Source organism: Petaurus breviceps, unplaced genomic scaffold (assembly GCF_028583685.1).
Source record: "Petaurus breviceps papuanus isolate PSGF00001 unplaced genomic scaffold, PetGlider_PUasm1.0 90730, whole genome shotgun sequence".
In the NCBI taxonomy this organism is placed as follows: Eukaryota; Metazoa; Chordata; class Mammalia; order Diprotodontia; family Petauridae; genus Petaurus; species Petaurus breviceps.
This window is the reverse complement of record NW_027187324.1, coordinates 6,703,407-6,718,303: the sequence shown is the minus strand read 5'-3', so window position 1 is coordinate 6,718,303 and position 14,897 is coordinate 6,703,407. Positions and strand designations below refer to the sequence as shown.

The window sequence follows — 14,897 nt, the reverse complement described above, 5'->3', positions numbered from 1 at the left end:
ACATACATACATATATAAATAGACACAATATTTAAATATATGTGTAAGTGTGTATACACACACACAAACACACACATGCTGTTTTTCAGTCATTTCAGTCATGTCCAACTCTTTGTGGCCCCCTTGGGGTTTTCTTGGCAAAGATACTAGAGTAGTTTGCAGTTTTCTTCTCCAACTCATTTTACACATAAGAAAACTGAGGAAAAAAAGTTTAACTTAACTCTCCCAAAGAGGCTGAATTTGAACTCAGGTTTTCCTGAATCTAAGCTTGTGTAGCAGCAAGTACCCTAGCATACCCAGGATGGCTACCAGCACAGGGTCTTTGATCTGCTTTTCTAAAGGAAAGCAACTTAAAAAGGGTTAACAATCTTACTTTAATCAAGCAATATATCATTTACCTAATTTAGGGGGAAAAATCAGTACCTTGAACTTCAAAGAATACAAACAAGTTACAAGCAAACAAAAAACACAGAAAAAATAACACAATTCAGCAGACCAACAGGGCTTCTATCTCTCTGACCATACAGTTAGTAACCAGAGAGAAAAGCACCAGCATCTGGGTTTTCAAAGGACAGGGCAGGGTTCAGGGGTGGGGGCAGGGCTCAATGGCTGCCCAGAGTCTCATCTGACCAAATCACCGAATCATACAATTCTAACCCACGAATGAGCCCCAAAGCAAAACCTCACCTCGAAGCCTTCTTCTCCAGAGTCAGAGATCATCACAATTCTCCTGGACCCACTTGACTACAAAGTAACAAAATTGTTCCTTCCTGAAAAACAAACCTCCTACCAAAGGCTCCATGTGACCACATGCAGCCTATTAGGAGGCAAAGTTTATTTTCAAATTTGTCAAAACCCTCAAATTCCCTGTTATGGGAATGGGAATTAAGATCTTCCCTGCCCCTAGGCCCTTTGATAGGCTTAAATGCACCTGGAACCTGTGGGAAGGCTTAGTTTTCAGGAATGTCTACACCCTGGTGCTCTGTGATTGGGCAGTGGGTCAAGAAGGCTGTGACATTCTCTGATCCAGGAGAAGGCTATATAAACCCTGAAGTGAGGTTTTGGGGCTCTCTTTGAGAAGTGCTGTGTGACTTGACCAGATGAGACTCGGCAGCCATTGAGCCCCCTGGCTTTGAAAAACCCATATGTTGATGCTTCCCTCTCTGGCAACTGACTACTGTGTTTCCCCATAATAAGACACTGTCTTATTATTTTTTTGGGACAGAAAAACACCAGAGGGCTTATTTTCAGGGGAGGGCTTATTTTAATGAACATTGACAGCAATTTTAATAAACAGGTAAATGTGAACAAAAAAATGTACCTTTATTCAATAAGCAAATCACTGGGGAAGAACAGGATGACGCGCTCACTGCTGCAGCTCTGATTGGATGCAGCTCGGAGCGCGGCGTGCGTTTCACGGGGGGGGGGGGGGATGGTGCATACAGAAGGTACCGTAATGTAGCGTGTAGTGCAGTGGATCACCTTCACTACAGTAGCAATCTCAATAGGGCTTATTTTCAGGGGAGGGCTTATTTTAGAGGAATCTTACACAGTAAGGGGAGGGCTTATTTTCGGGATAGGTCTTATTATCAGGGAAACACGGTAGGTATAGATGTAATGGACAGACCGTTGTAAGCCTGTCTGCTGAAATGTTTCTCTGTCTTCTTGTAACTTCTGTCTGTATACTCTGAAGTTCGGGGTGCTGACTTTTTCCCCTGAACTAGGTAAATGATATGTTAGATTGATTAAAGCAAGATTGTTAATCCATTTTGAGTTGCTTTCCTTTAGAAAAACATATCTAAGAACCTATGTTGGCAGCCACCCTGAGGATGCTGGGGTCCTTGCTGCTACATTTCCCTAAGCCTATTTAAGAGCAGGGAAGATCTTCAAATTCCTATTACCATTGCAGCTTGGCATTCTATCCATTGTGCCACCTAGATGCCCATCAGCACACATCTATACATACATGCATGCATACACATGCACACATGTTTGTATATATGTACACAAATATGTGTACACAATATTTCTTTCAATAGAACATAAGTTTATTGAGGACAGGGACCAGTTTTCTTTTTTTCTTTTTGTATACCCAGTGTCTACAACTTGGTAAGTGTTTAAATAAATACTTGTTGATTGATTGATTCTGATTTTTTCCATATATATTATTCATTTTGTCAATTAACCATGTCAAAAATTTCATCCAAAATTTATTTCTCCCTGTGAGTCACCATGTTGTCAACCATTCCTTGTACCATGTGATGATGTGGCTTTGGAGAATGCAAACCAATTTCTATCTAGAAAAATATTAACTGAAGCAGAGCATTATTATGAAAATATTCTAGTTTTGCATTGTTCATGCCACCAATCCTTTTCCTATGCGTGGCTAATTGAGTTGCCAGTTTTGCTATCATTACTACTTTTTCCTTTTGAATGTTTACAATAGCATGCATATAACAACTGTCAAACAGCTTCTATGCATAATTGAATGAATGAAAAATCATTTATTAAGTTTTTACAGTGTGCCAAGATCTGTGTTATATATTGGGAATGTAAATGCAAAAACAAAGAAATTCCCTTCTTTTTAAGCAGCTTAAATTCTACAGGGTGTGACAACACATGAGATGCAAACCATAGAAGGATTTGGGGTTGGAAAATTATAGGTAAAGTTATAGATATAAAATATATAAATGTATTATATAATTATAGGTATAATGATAAAATTATAAATATAGTTATAGTCAGAACATGGAGGAATGAGTAAATCAACAACCCCCTTATAGAAACAATGTGAAGAGCCAATGCAATATTAACAACACTCAAAATCACTATAGATATACCTGCATGGTGCTCAATCACAAAATATAACAGACTCTGCATATTTAAGATAGAAGCAAAATATTTATTTAGACATCTGAAAATCAAAATCCCCAAACTAGTAAACTAATTCCTTCATACTAGCAAAGAAGTTAATCAGCCATAACACCACAGAAAGCAACAGCATCCTTTAGCATTCTCAAGAACCAACAAAAGACCAATATTTACTCACAAGCCTAACTACCTACTTGCCTATCATCCTCTCTTCTCCCACCTTCTAGCTGTTCTGACTCCCAGTTTTCTGTGGGTTCTGTTCTACCCTTCAGCAAACTCCTCCCACCACAGGCTCCATGTGATCACATTCAGTCTATTAGGGGGCAGAGTTTAATTTCAAAGCAGGGAAGGTCTTTAAATTCCCCTAGGTTTATTAAGGAGAGGGGAAGATCTTCAAATTTTCATTACCATTATACAATGGCACTGTTAATTTAATCATGATTTCAGAAGTGGAGGGTGTATGACTAAAGCTTAAATGTTCCTCTGTAAAGTAGTTGGGAAGGCTGAATTAAGATGTCTGTGGAGATTTGGGCATGAAATGATATTGCCTGCCTAAAATAGTGATAATAGAAACAAGTACCAAGTAATAGAGACTAAACCAATCAGGTCTGCTGATAAGAGTTGGAAAAATGATGGAATGAAAGTAAGGAGAAGAGTAACAGATTATGCTAATATATCTCAGTGATCTTCTAGGATTAAAAGGACCAAATGAGACTATATATGTAAAGAGTTCTGCAAAACTTAAATTTCTGTGTAAATATTAGATGTTATTACTATCATCATTGCCACTGTCATCATCATCATCATTATCATCATAATGATGGAAAAACAGAGGCATGACAAGACAAATGTCAAGTAACATTTGAGGAGTGGCCACACCACAGAAAAAAATCTGGGAAGATGGCAGATAGGTGTAATGGGAATGCAGATTTGGAAGATCTTCCCTGCCCCTAGGCTAAAGTGCACCTGAAGCCTGGGGTGGGAGGCTTGTTTTTCAGTAGATACTTCTTGATTGGCCAGTGGGTCCAAAAGGTTGTTACATTCTCTGAGCCAGGAGAAGGCTATATAAGCCCTGATGTGTAGCTTTGTTTGGGGGCTCACTTTGAGAAGTGTTCTGTGATTTGATATGGATTCTGGGAAGTCGTTGTCCTGAGCCCCCCGGCTTTGAAAAAACCCAGATTTTGAAACCTAGATGTTGACTGGGTATGGATGTAAGTGCACAGTTTGAAATCTGTCTACTAGATCTGTTTCTGTCTTGATAATTCTGTCTGTGTACTTTGAAGTTTGGGATGCTGACCTTTTCCCCTGAACAAGGTAAACGATATATGTCTGACTGATTAAAGTAAGCTTGTTAACCCATTTTGAGTTGCTTTCCTTTATCAAAGCAGATCCAAGAACCTGTGCTGGCAGCAAACCCTGAGGACGCTTGGGGTGCTTGCTGCTACAGTAGGTCAGAAAGTTCCAAGCTCTCAAGAGTTTCCCCCGCAAAAGAGTTAAATAACATCTTAGGGCAAACAAAGTGCAGGTGGAGGTAAATAAGAATAGGGGCACAATTAGGGTCTTCCTGGGACAACTTGAGAAGATGAAGAATAATCCCAGCACAAAAGTAAAAACCTCCAGGCAAGGTTCCATTTTAACAACAGGGTGCAAGTCCTGAGGTTGTTTTGAGAGGTTGCCTTGGCCACAGCCACAGGAATTTTTACCTCTGGAATAGTCAGGGGAGTTGGGCTTCTGAGCCTGAGAAGATTGAAGGAACCTCTGTTGATAAGGAATGCCAGACCCATCTGTGCTGCAAAGAGCTGCAGGGGTGAAAAGGAACCAGCACACACCCAGTGAGTGCAGATCAGTGGGGCAGAAAGCTCCTGGATGTGGCCACTCAGAGGAGGTTGAAGGTTTGGTTTTCATTCCAGGCCAGAAGAGGGAACTGAAGATCTGGTGAAAGAGGCATCATCCCCCATACCCTAGGGCTAGAGGTAATTACAAAATTTTAGCTATTAAGACCAAAAATGCACAGGCAAAGGAGAACGAGTCCAACCACAGAAAATTATGAGAATAGAAACAACTGGGGCCCATCTTCAGAGGAGGATATTGAAGTAAAGAAACCCCCAAAGAGTAATGTCAAAGGGTCACCTGCCCAAAAAGAATTCATAGAAGATATTAAAAAAGACTTTAAAAATCAAATGACAGAGATGGAGGAAAAACTAAAAAAACAACAAATTCAAGAAAACCAAGAAGAGTATGAAAGGAAAGTCAACCAATTGGAAAAGGAGATTCGGAATCTTCTTAAGGAAGAAAACGGCACCTTGAAAGTTAGAATTGGGCAAAGTGAAGCAAGGGAAATTATAAGAGATCAAGAAAAAATTAAACAAAATATAAATAATGAAAAAATAGAAGAGAAAGTGAAACATCTTAAAAGAGAAAGGGTGACACCTGTGAAACTCAGGAGAAAGAGATATTTATCCTTAATCCAATCTATTCTTGAAATGATCTTCCTAAAACCTAGGTCTGATCATACTATCCTACCCCCTACTCAATAAATTCCAGTGGCTCCCTGTAACCTCCATGGCCAAATATAAAATCCTCTCTTTGACTTTTAAAACCTTCCATAACCCTGACTCTTCTTACCTTTTTCAATCTTCTTACTCCTTACGCCAACTAATATCCATGCACTCTGAGATCCTGTGACAATGGATTCAGTGGTGTTCTGCAAAAAAAGGTAAATCTATCTTCCTCCTATGGACAATTTCACTGACTGTAATCCTTGCTAGAATGCTTTCTTTTTTATTTCCTCCTTCAGACTTCCTTAGTTTCTTTCAAGTCCCAATGAAATCCCACCTTTTACAGGAAGTCTTTCATCAGCCCCTTAATTCTTTTGCCACCTTCTGTTGATTGTTTCCAATTGATCTTATATGTTTCTTGTTTCTACATGATTGCTTGCATGTTGTCTACCCCCATTAGACTGTGAGATCCTTGAGATTAAATACTGTTTTTTAACATATATGTATCCCAGGTCTTTGCAAAGTAACTGTCACATAGTAGTGTATTGGTAATGTATATGACCTGCTTAAGTCACATGAAAACTTAAGTCATGGGGTGACTAAGTGACACAGTGAGTAGAGCACCAGCCCTGGAATCAGGAGGATCTGGGTTCAGATCTGGCCTCAGACAGTTGACACATACACACAAAAACTAGCCGTGTGACCTTGGGCAAGTCACTTAAGCCCAATTGCCCTACCCTCCCCACTCTAAAAAGCAAAAACAAACAAAAAAACAAAACCTAAGTCACATGAGTTTGAGTCACATGGGCCTGGGGTAAGAAGGTTGTGATGACACTGACCTTGAAGAAGTGTATATATATACTCTGAGGTTAACATTTTGCTTTGTGGCTCACTCATGGGAAGAGTGTTCATGTGATGTAGCCAGATGAGACTCTGGTAGAGGGTAAGGAGACCTCAGCTTTGAAAACCCAGATGTTGGTGCTTCTTTCTCTGGTAACTATGTATATATGTAACGGTCAAACAATTGGATCTGTCTATTGATCTGTATGCATTATTTGGTCAGATGGTTAGAAGCCCTGTCTGTTGGTCATTATGCTATTATTTCTGCTTGTAATTTCTGTTTGTATTTTCTCTGACGTTCAAGGTTCTGGCTTTTTCCCCTGAACTAAGTAAATGAGATATATACTCAAATAAAGTAATTTTGTTGACCCCTTTTGAGTTGCTTTCCTTTAGAAAAGCAGATCAAAGAACTTGTGCCAGCAGCCCTCCTGTGTGATGGTGTTACTAGTCTTATACCCCCACAGCAGCTGCAAGTAGTATTGCTGTTACAAGTAGGCATTTGATTAATACTTGACTTACTGAATGCTATGCATTCTCCAGGTAAGTGTGTAACTGTCATTTCTCTGTGTACTCTCTATACATCTCTTGTTAGTGCTTTTGTTCAAACTCTCCCTTAACTCTAGACTATCCCTTCTTCCCTTTTTTTTAAGATGGTTTTTATCTACCTATCGTCTAAAGCTCAACTAAAACAATACCATCTCCAGGAAGTCTTCCCAGATATCCTCTGCTGATACCTTTTTCACCACTGTAAGGCACTTATTGAAGGCAACTAGGTGCTGCAGCAGGTAGAAGGCTATGTCTGGAGTAAGGAAGACTCATCTTCCTGAGTTTAAATCTGGTCTTAGGCACTTACTAGCTGTGTGAGCCTGGACAAGTGACTCAAACTTGCTTGCCTTAGTTTTCTTATCTGTAAAATGAACTGGAGAAGGAAAAGGAAAACCACTTCAGTATCTTTGCCAAGAAAACTCCAAATGGGGTCATGAAAAGTCAGACATTACTGAAAAATGACTGAACAACCAAAAAAGACACATTATATGAGAGGATATTCAGATCTATGTTTATATCTCATTCTTCTGAGACCTACTGAATTAGAATGAGAATTATTGAACTGAATGGAGTATTAATTTAATCCCTTTGAGGAAAATGGAATTTCTCTTCCATACTTTATGCTGTAATAATCAAAGTATTGAGAGGTAGATAAATTAGCCTAAAATTCCTCTTTGATAGCAGTGGAAAAGGGAATATGGCCTGAGTTTTTGCTGGTTTTGACAGTCTTCCTTTAAAGCAGAACACATTGCCCATTGGCTAAAATGTTAGTGTGATTTTATAGAAAATTCAAATTGAATGGATTTACAAACACCTAAATCTCTTACCATTCAGTAATCCCTAACCATTGGGTAATCTCTTACCTTTGTCTAGAAGACAGTTCTGCTCTAGTAGTAGTCGCAGCAAATGTGTCTTCTAATTTCATTCAGTTCCTCTGTAGGAATTGCTTTAAAGCTGAGAGGCATAAAGAATTAGTGATAATAGACATATTAATGATGTTTTTCTTTTGAAAGGAGGTAGAGGAATGAAAAGCTCACAGGTTTTATCTCTTTTCTTATCTAAGTTTTATTCTTTTACATCTGGATCTATGTGAAAATATAAGGAATGTCCAAATGAATCATGGGTACCCTCATATTTACATAATGCCCATGTGTAGATTTATCAGCAGACTTTCAGTTTGATAAACTGTTGGCATGCAAATATTTCCTTGAAGAAATTCCAGTCCAGCTGCTTTTGTTTACAAATCTATCAATGGTTAACACCATTGAAAGTATTTTGCCCGTATCTGAATTATAATTACATGTCTAATTGTGAATTAATTATAAAAGAGGAAGACAAAACTACATAATAAATATTTCCCCACCATCACTGGAATCCTGCCAGGCTTTTTCTATGTTCATTTTGGAAATGTGAGAGCTTTCTTTTTTGTGTCTATATGAATAGTTAGTCAAGAAAATGTATTTGACAAAATTATTTCATTCTTTTCTCTTTGGAAGGCTCTTCTTATTCCCTTGTTTTATGCCTCTCTTGTACACTGCTTAATCATGCCAAGGTTTTAATTAAGATTGGTTTTTGATATGCCAGTCACACTAACATCTAAACTGACCTGAATGTTGAATATGTGCCGTTTCATTTTTTTTCTTCTTGGATAATCAAAGTCATTTCTAGAATTTCTTTCTTTATTCTGTCTTCCCAGTTGAAGCTTAGGATACCTGAAAAGGTACTATTAGTGAATTCATAAATTGCTGAGATTTCTTTCAACAACCCTTGGCTTGTCATGTCATTTATTTGTTGGTTCAGCTGGATTTATCACCAAATTCTGGTGGATCCAGGGTGGCCGATATTCTTATATTTTCCCTCTAAAGTTTTCCCCCATGTGTGAATGTATGCATGTCAACTGAATGCAGTCTTAGGGGGATCTTGGTCTCTAAAAATAGAGCTTATTTTTATTTTTGACTTTCTGACTTTTTATACTCCCACAATAGAACCCAGGGAAAATACTTCAAAGATTAAGTTTGGCTCATGTCTGGGCTCTACATCAAAAGTAAAATTGAAAAGTACTCAGTATATAACAAAGAATGGGCTGTATATAACAAAGTAGGTCAGCTATTTATTTTCTCTGCATAAAATAAATGCTTAACACACATATACAGACATACTCACAAAAGACTCATGACACATTGACAAAAACTTAACATTGAGCTGTAACATAATTACTATTAAAGTCTCAGAAGAGTAAGAGTTAAAATATTAAAACATAAAACATTTAGTAGGTTTGTTGAATAGATATTTCACCCAACCCAATCTCTCTACTATCTCTCCCAAAGTCCATATCTTCTGGTAAGCTGGACCAGAGGTCCTGCTCATTCTCTCATTGACCGTATACTTCTCCAGGGAGTTCTGTGGTAGCTGATGAGAGCATCTCTTATAATATAGTATAGCCAGCAATAACTGGGAAACCTAGGAGCTTTTTTTCTCTCAAAATCACAAGATTGCCTTTGAAACTAGAAACAACCATCTCAGAATCACTGTTTAGTTGCCCATACTCAAGCAAAAGCACACAAAGAAGTGGTCAGGGCCTTGAGATTCTGACTTGGGCTCATGTGGACAGCTACCTGATCTGGCAGATACATGAGGATATTCACTGTTTGAATCTTGGGAGTCAGGATATTCCTTCTTCACTTCTCAAAATGTATCAAAGTTTTGCTTTAGCTCAAGCCTAAACCTGTCACTCTGTGACTTCCATCCATTCATTGCTATAAATTCTATCCTCTGGGGTCAAGGGTACACACACACACACACACACACACACACACACACACACATATCACCTTTTCTCTGTGAAAACCATTTCAATCCAATTCAATAATCATTTATTAATGTGTAAAGCTCTATGCTAAATATTACAGATACACAACAAATAGAAAAGTAAGTCATAGTCTAGTACCATTACTTACTAGACTGTGTAGCTGTAGCTTTGGGCAGGTTACTTCACATCTCTGAGTCTTAGTTTCTCTATCTGGAAAATAATGCAATATGACATAGAAACAATACCTGTTTTGGTATCAGAGGAATTGATCTCAAACCTGACCACTGACCTAGATGGCTCTGGAGGAGAAGGTGAGATGGGTGACTTTGCAAAGCCCTCCTTTTCTTAAATCAAAGTCAACTGCAAATCATGTCATTATCTCCCTGATGTTATGGTCCTCTTCAAGAATGAACAACAACCACAGCCACTAATCAGCCATATGACCTTGGGCAAGTCATTTAATCTCTGTATTTTTCAATTTGCTCATCTCTAAAATGGGGATGATAAAAGGACCTACCTCACAAGGTTCTTCTGAGGATAGAATGAGATAATACTTATAAATCACTTGGCAAACCTTAAAGCTTTCTATATAAATTCTGGCTATTTTATTAAGTTACTTCTCCTAATTCTCCAACTCTCTCTCTGTCTCTCTGTGTCTGTGTCTCTGTTTTTCTCTCTCTCTCTGTCTCTCTTTTCTCTTGGTGTGTGTGCACATGTATAGATTTATGTCTATATATATGTACATATATATGTATGTTTATGTATATGTGTTGTATATATACATCTATCTATATGTATAATACAGATATCTATACCAGTATATATCTGTGTGTGTATACATATGTATATGTATGTATATATTCATATATGTGTGTGTACTTTTTTTTCTTTATAGCAACTCTGTGAATCAGGAACTCAATGTGTTATTATCCATAATTTACTGCTGAGTAAGCTGAGGTAGGGTAAATAAAATTAATGCACCCAGGTTCACATGGCAATAAAAAAAACTTAGACTTGAAAAGCTGGCCTTCAAACTCCAATGGAGTTTGTTTTCCTGAATCTGAAGCATGAGCCTGTCTATGGAACCCACACTAGACTTAAGGGTTTGTCACACAGTTGCTAGGTAGAGTGCTGACAAAAAGTCTCACTTCCATGTAGGTCCTGTCCCACCCATGACCCTTTTCTCTGCTTAAGGGCTTCATGCCTGAGGCATGTGTATGGTGTGTAGGAGTGGGATACGTGATGGGGGGGGAGTTGGAGGGGGTATAGAGGGGATAGTATAGTGTATGAGGGTAGAAATCAGGGAGACAATACCTCTTGCTTGAAGAAATACCATGACTGTCTTCTATTTAGGTTCAGCGAACTTGATTTATTTTTAGTCACTTAAATGGGCTGCTTTAGAAACAGCAGAAAATTTTCTCTGAGATCTTTGTACCTGGCCACAGGGCCAGAGAGCCTAGAAAAAAAGCACAACTATGAAGTCATCAAACATTCCTTACCCTTCACCCCTCACATCTCCTAATACAGTTCTTCATCAACAGTTCTCATTCCAGCTATCACCCCAGTACTAGCTACTCTCTTCTCTCTTCCCCATCTTAACCCCCTTGTTGAACCAGGTCAACTCTACAATATCCTGTTCTTATGTGTCCGTTGCCCCTTATTCTATTCATGATTTTGCATTGCCAAAACTTAGCTTTGGAATACTCTCAACATTTGTTCTCTGTTCCCATTTGAGTGCTGCTGAATCAAATGGGAGAAAATAAAAAATAAACAAAACAAAACAAAAACAGTCTTAGTCAACTAAAAAATTATGTTAAGCAATCTCAAATGAATCCTACCTACACCAAGGCAAGTTTTTATACCTCATAAATTGACTATACAACTCACAATGGCAACTTTCTCAAATTTTCCTCATGGATTTCTGATTCCCTTGCTCTCTTAGCTGAGAACCATGACTCATATTTCTATTCTTTTCTTTTAAGGTTTTTATTTATATTTTTAAATTAAACTTTATGTTTATTTTGTTTGCATCATTCATTTCTACAAGATTTTGAGTTTCTCCTTGTCTTTCCCCTACCAATTACCTCAAAACAGGGATCCCACTGTATACCTCCTGCTTCCAATCTGCTCTCTCCTTTACCCTCCCCCATGCCCCTTCTGACTTTCTGGTAGGGCAAGATGGATCTCCATACCCCAGTGCCTGTATCTTATTCCCAGTTGCACGTAAAAAAAAAAATAATATTTTTTAAACATTTGATTTTAAAACTTTGAATTCCAATTTTTTTCCCTTCCTCCCTCATCACCTACCCTTACTGGGAAAATAAGCAATTCAATATAGGTTGTACAAGTGTAGTTGCACAAAACATTTTCATAGTGGATATATTGTGAAAGACAGACTATATTTCCCTCCATCCTATCCTGCCCCCCCCACTTGTTCTACTCTCTACTTTGACCCTGTCCCTTTTCAAAAGTGTGTGCTTCTAACTACCGTCCCCCCCAGCCTGCCCTCCCCTCCATTATCTCCCTCTCATCCCCGTATCCCTTACTCTCTTGTAGGGCAAGTGTGTATGTCATTCCCTCCCTAAGCCAAATTCAGTGAGAGTAAGGTTGACTCATTCCCTTTTGCCTTCCTGTTCTTCCCCTCCATTGTAACAGTTATCCCTTGCCTCTTCTATATGAGATAATTTACCCCATTCTGTCTCTCCCTATCACCTCTCATTATGTTCCTCTCTCACCTCTCAATTTCACCTTTTAAATACCATCCCTTCCAATTCAATTGATACTGTGCCCTCTGTCTATGTATACATGTACACATATATACACATGCTCACATATATATTCAAACACAATACCTTCCTATATAGACATATATATGAATGTATACATATATACATATATATTCCCTTCAACTATCCTCATACTGAGAAAAGTTCCATAAGTTACAATTATTGTTTTTGCATGTAGCCATGTAAATAGTTCCATTTTGATAAGTTCCTTATGATTTCTTTTCCCTGTTTACCTTCTCATGCTCCTCTTGCTTCTTGTATTTGAAAGTCAAATTTTCTATTCAACTCTGATTTTTTCATCAAAATGCTTGAAAGTCCCCTATTTCATGGAATGACCCTATTTTCCCCTGAAACATTATACTCAGTGTTGCTGGGTAGGTGATTCTTGGTTTTAATCCTAGGTCCTTTGGCCTCCAGATATCATATTCCAAGCTCTTCAATTCCTCAATGTAGAAGTTGTTAGATCCTTTGTTATCCTGATTTTGTTTCCACAATACTCAAATTGTTTCTTCCTGGCTTATTGTAACATTTTCTCCTTCATCTGGGAAATCTGGAACCTAGCTAGAATATTCCTAGAAGTTTTCTTTTTGTTATCTTTTTTCAAGAGGTAATTGGTGAATTCTTTCAATTTCTATTTTGCCCTCTGTTTCTAACATATCAGGGCAATTTTCCTTGCGAATTTCTTGAAGGATGATTTCTAGGTTCTTTTTTTAATCATGGATTTCAGGTAGTGCAATAATTTTTAAATTATCTCTCCTGGTTCTATTTTCCAGGTCAGTGGTTTTTCCCATGAGATATTTCACATTGCCTTATATTTTTTCATCTGTTTGGATCTGTTTAATAAATAGATAAATCTTGATTTCTCATAAAGTCATTAGCTTCCATTTTCTCCAATCTAATTCTGAAGGAATGATTATCTTCAGTGAGCTTTTGAGATTCTTCTTCCATCTGGCAAATTCAGCTTTTTAAAGCATTCTTCTCCTCATTGACTTTTTGGTCCTCTTTTGCCATTTGAGTTAATCTATTTTTAAGGTATTACTTTCTTCAGTCAGATTGTTAACTTTCTTTTCATGATTTTCTTGCATCATTCTCATTTCTCTTCCCAATTTTTCCTCTTCTTTTCTTACTTGATTTTCAAAATTCTTCTTGAGCTTCTCCATGACCTGTAACCAATTCATATTTTTCTTGGAAGTTTTTGGTGCAGGAGTTCTGACTTTATTGTCTTCCTCCTGTTCCATGCTTTGATCTTTTTTGTCCTCAAAAAAGGAATCTAAAGTTGAATTGCTGTGCTTGCTTTGCTTCCTTTGCTTGCTCATGTTGCCACTCAATTACTTGACTTTTGAGCTCTTTGCCACAGTAGAACTCTGCTTCTAGAGGGGAGGCCTTTGTTCCAAATTGCTGGGCTTTTCACAGCTGCTGGAGCTATTATGAGGATTCCATCTCTACAGCTCCCACACATTCTGGCTCACTGGTCAGATACTTCAGCTCCACCACACAAGACCTCCATCCAGATCCAGGCAGGCTAAAGCAAGAGTGATTACCTTCTGAATGGTCACTTGTTCCCCCTACAATCTGCAGGCCAGGAGCTCTGAAGCAGCCACATGAAGGTGGATGCACAGCTGCAGTGCATCTGCCACTTCTTTCTCTGGGAGCAGAGACTGGACCTCATCTTCGACTCCCCCAGTTCCAATAGAGTTCTACACTGACATTTTACTTTGTCTTTGGCATTTAAGGGTTGATATTTCTGGAAACTGCCACAGCTGCTGGTGATCCATTCTCCCAAGGTACACTCCAGCTGCTGCTGGTTGGGGCCACCCTGGGGCTAAAACCATGGGCTTATGGGGGGGGGGTGGGCTCAGCTCCCAGCCATGCTGTGGTGGACCCTTCCTACCAGCCTGCCAGGCTGCCTTCAGCAGATTTGTTTCTCTCAGTTACTTTGTGAGTTCTGTAGCTCTAAAGTTTGTTTAGAGTAATGTTTTTTATATTTTATATTATATATTAATATATTTGAGTCATATGGGTATTTGAGGTGGTTATGGGGGACCTCATGTAGTTTTCCTGCTTCTACCCTGCCATCTTGGATCGACTCCCTTTAATGACTCATATTTCCCTGAAAAAATTTAGGCCATTCACCAAGAGCTCTCTTTTCTCCATCCTCCTTAAGTCATATCATTTAATAACTTCTGCCATGATCTTTTCCTTCACCCCTTTCTTACACAAAGGCGTGTCACTTCTTTCCAAAGCAAAATCCTTTATATTGTGCACATTGTCTCACTTTATCTCATCTTCTACAGCAGACTGTCCCCACTTTCATCCCCACTCTTACTTATCCTCAGTCTCCTTCTTACAATCTTCTTTGCTACTGCCTACAAATAGGCATTTCCCCCCCTTAGAAACCCTCACTGGATCATGACAACACAGCTCCCTATTATTCTGTAAGACTGTACCCTTTTATGGCTAACTACTATTGAGAAAGACATCTTCAATCTTGGCCTCGGAGACTTCCTTTCCTCTCACTCTCTTCTCAACTCTCTACAGTCTGGTTTT

The 14,897-nt window shown here is 38.5% G+C and overlaps 1 pseudogene; it reads left to right on the top strand.

The window, feature by feature from the left end:
- Positions 1-4,877: 4,877 nt before the first annotated feature.
- LOC138145188 (polycomb protein SUZ12 pseudogene) overlaps positions 4,878-14,897 on the top strand; it is a 156,090-nt pseudogene continuing 146,070 nt past the window's right edge.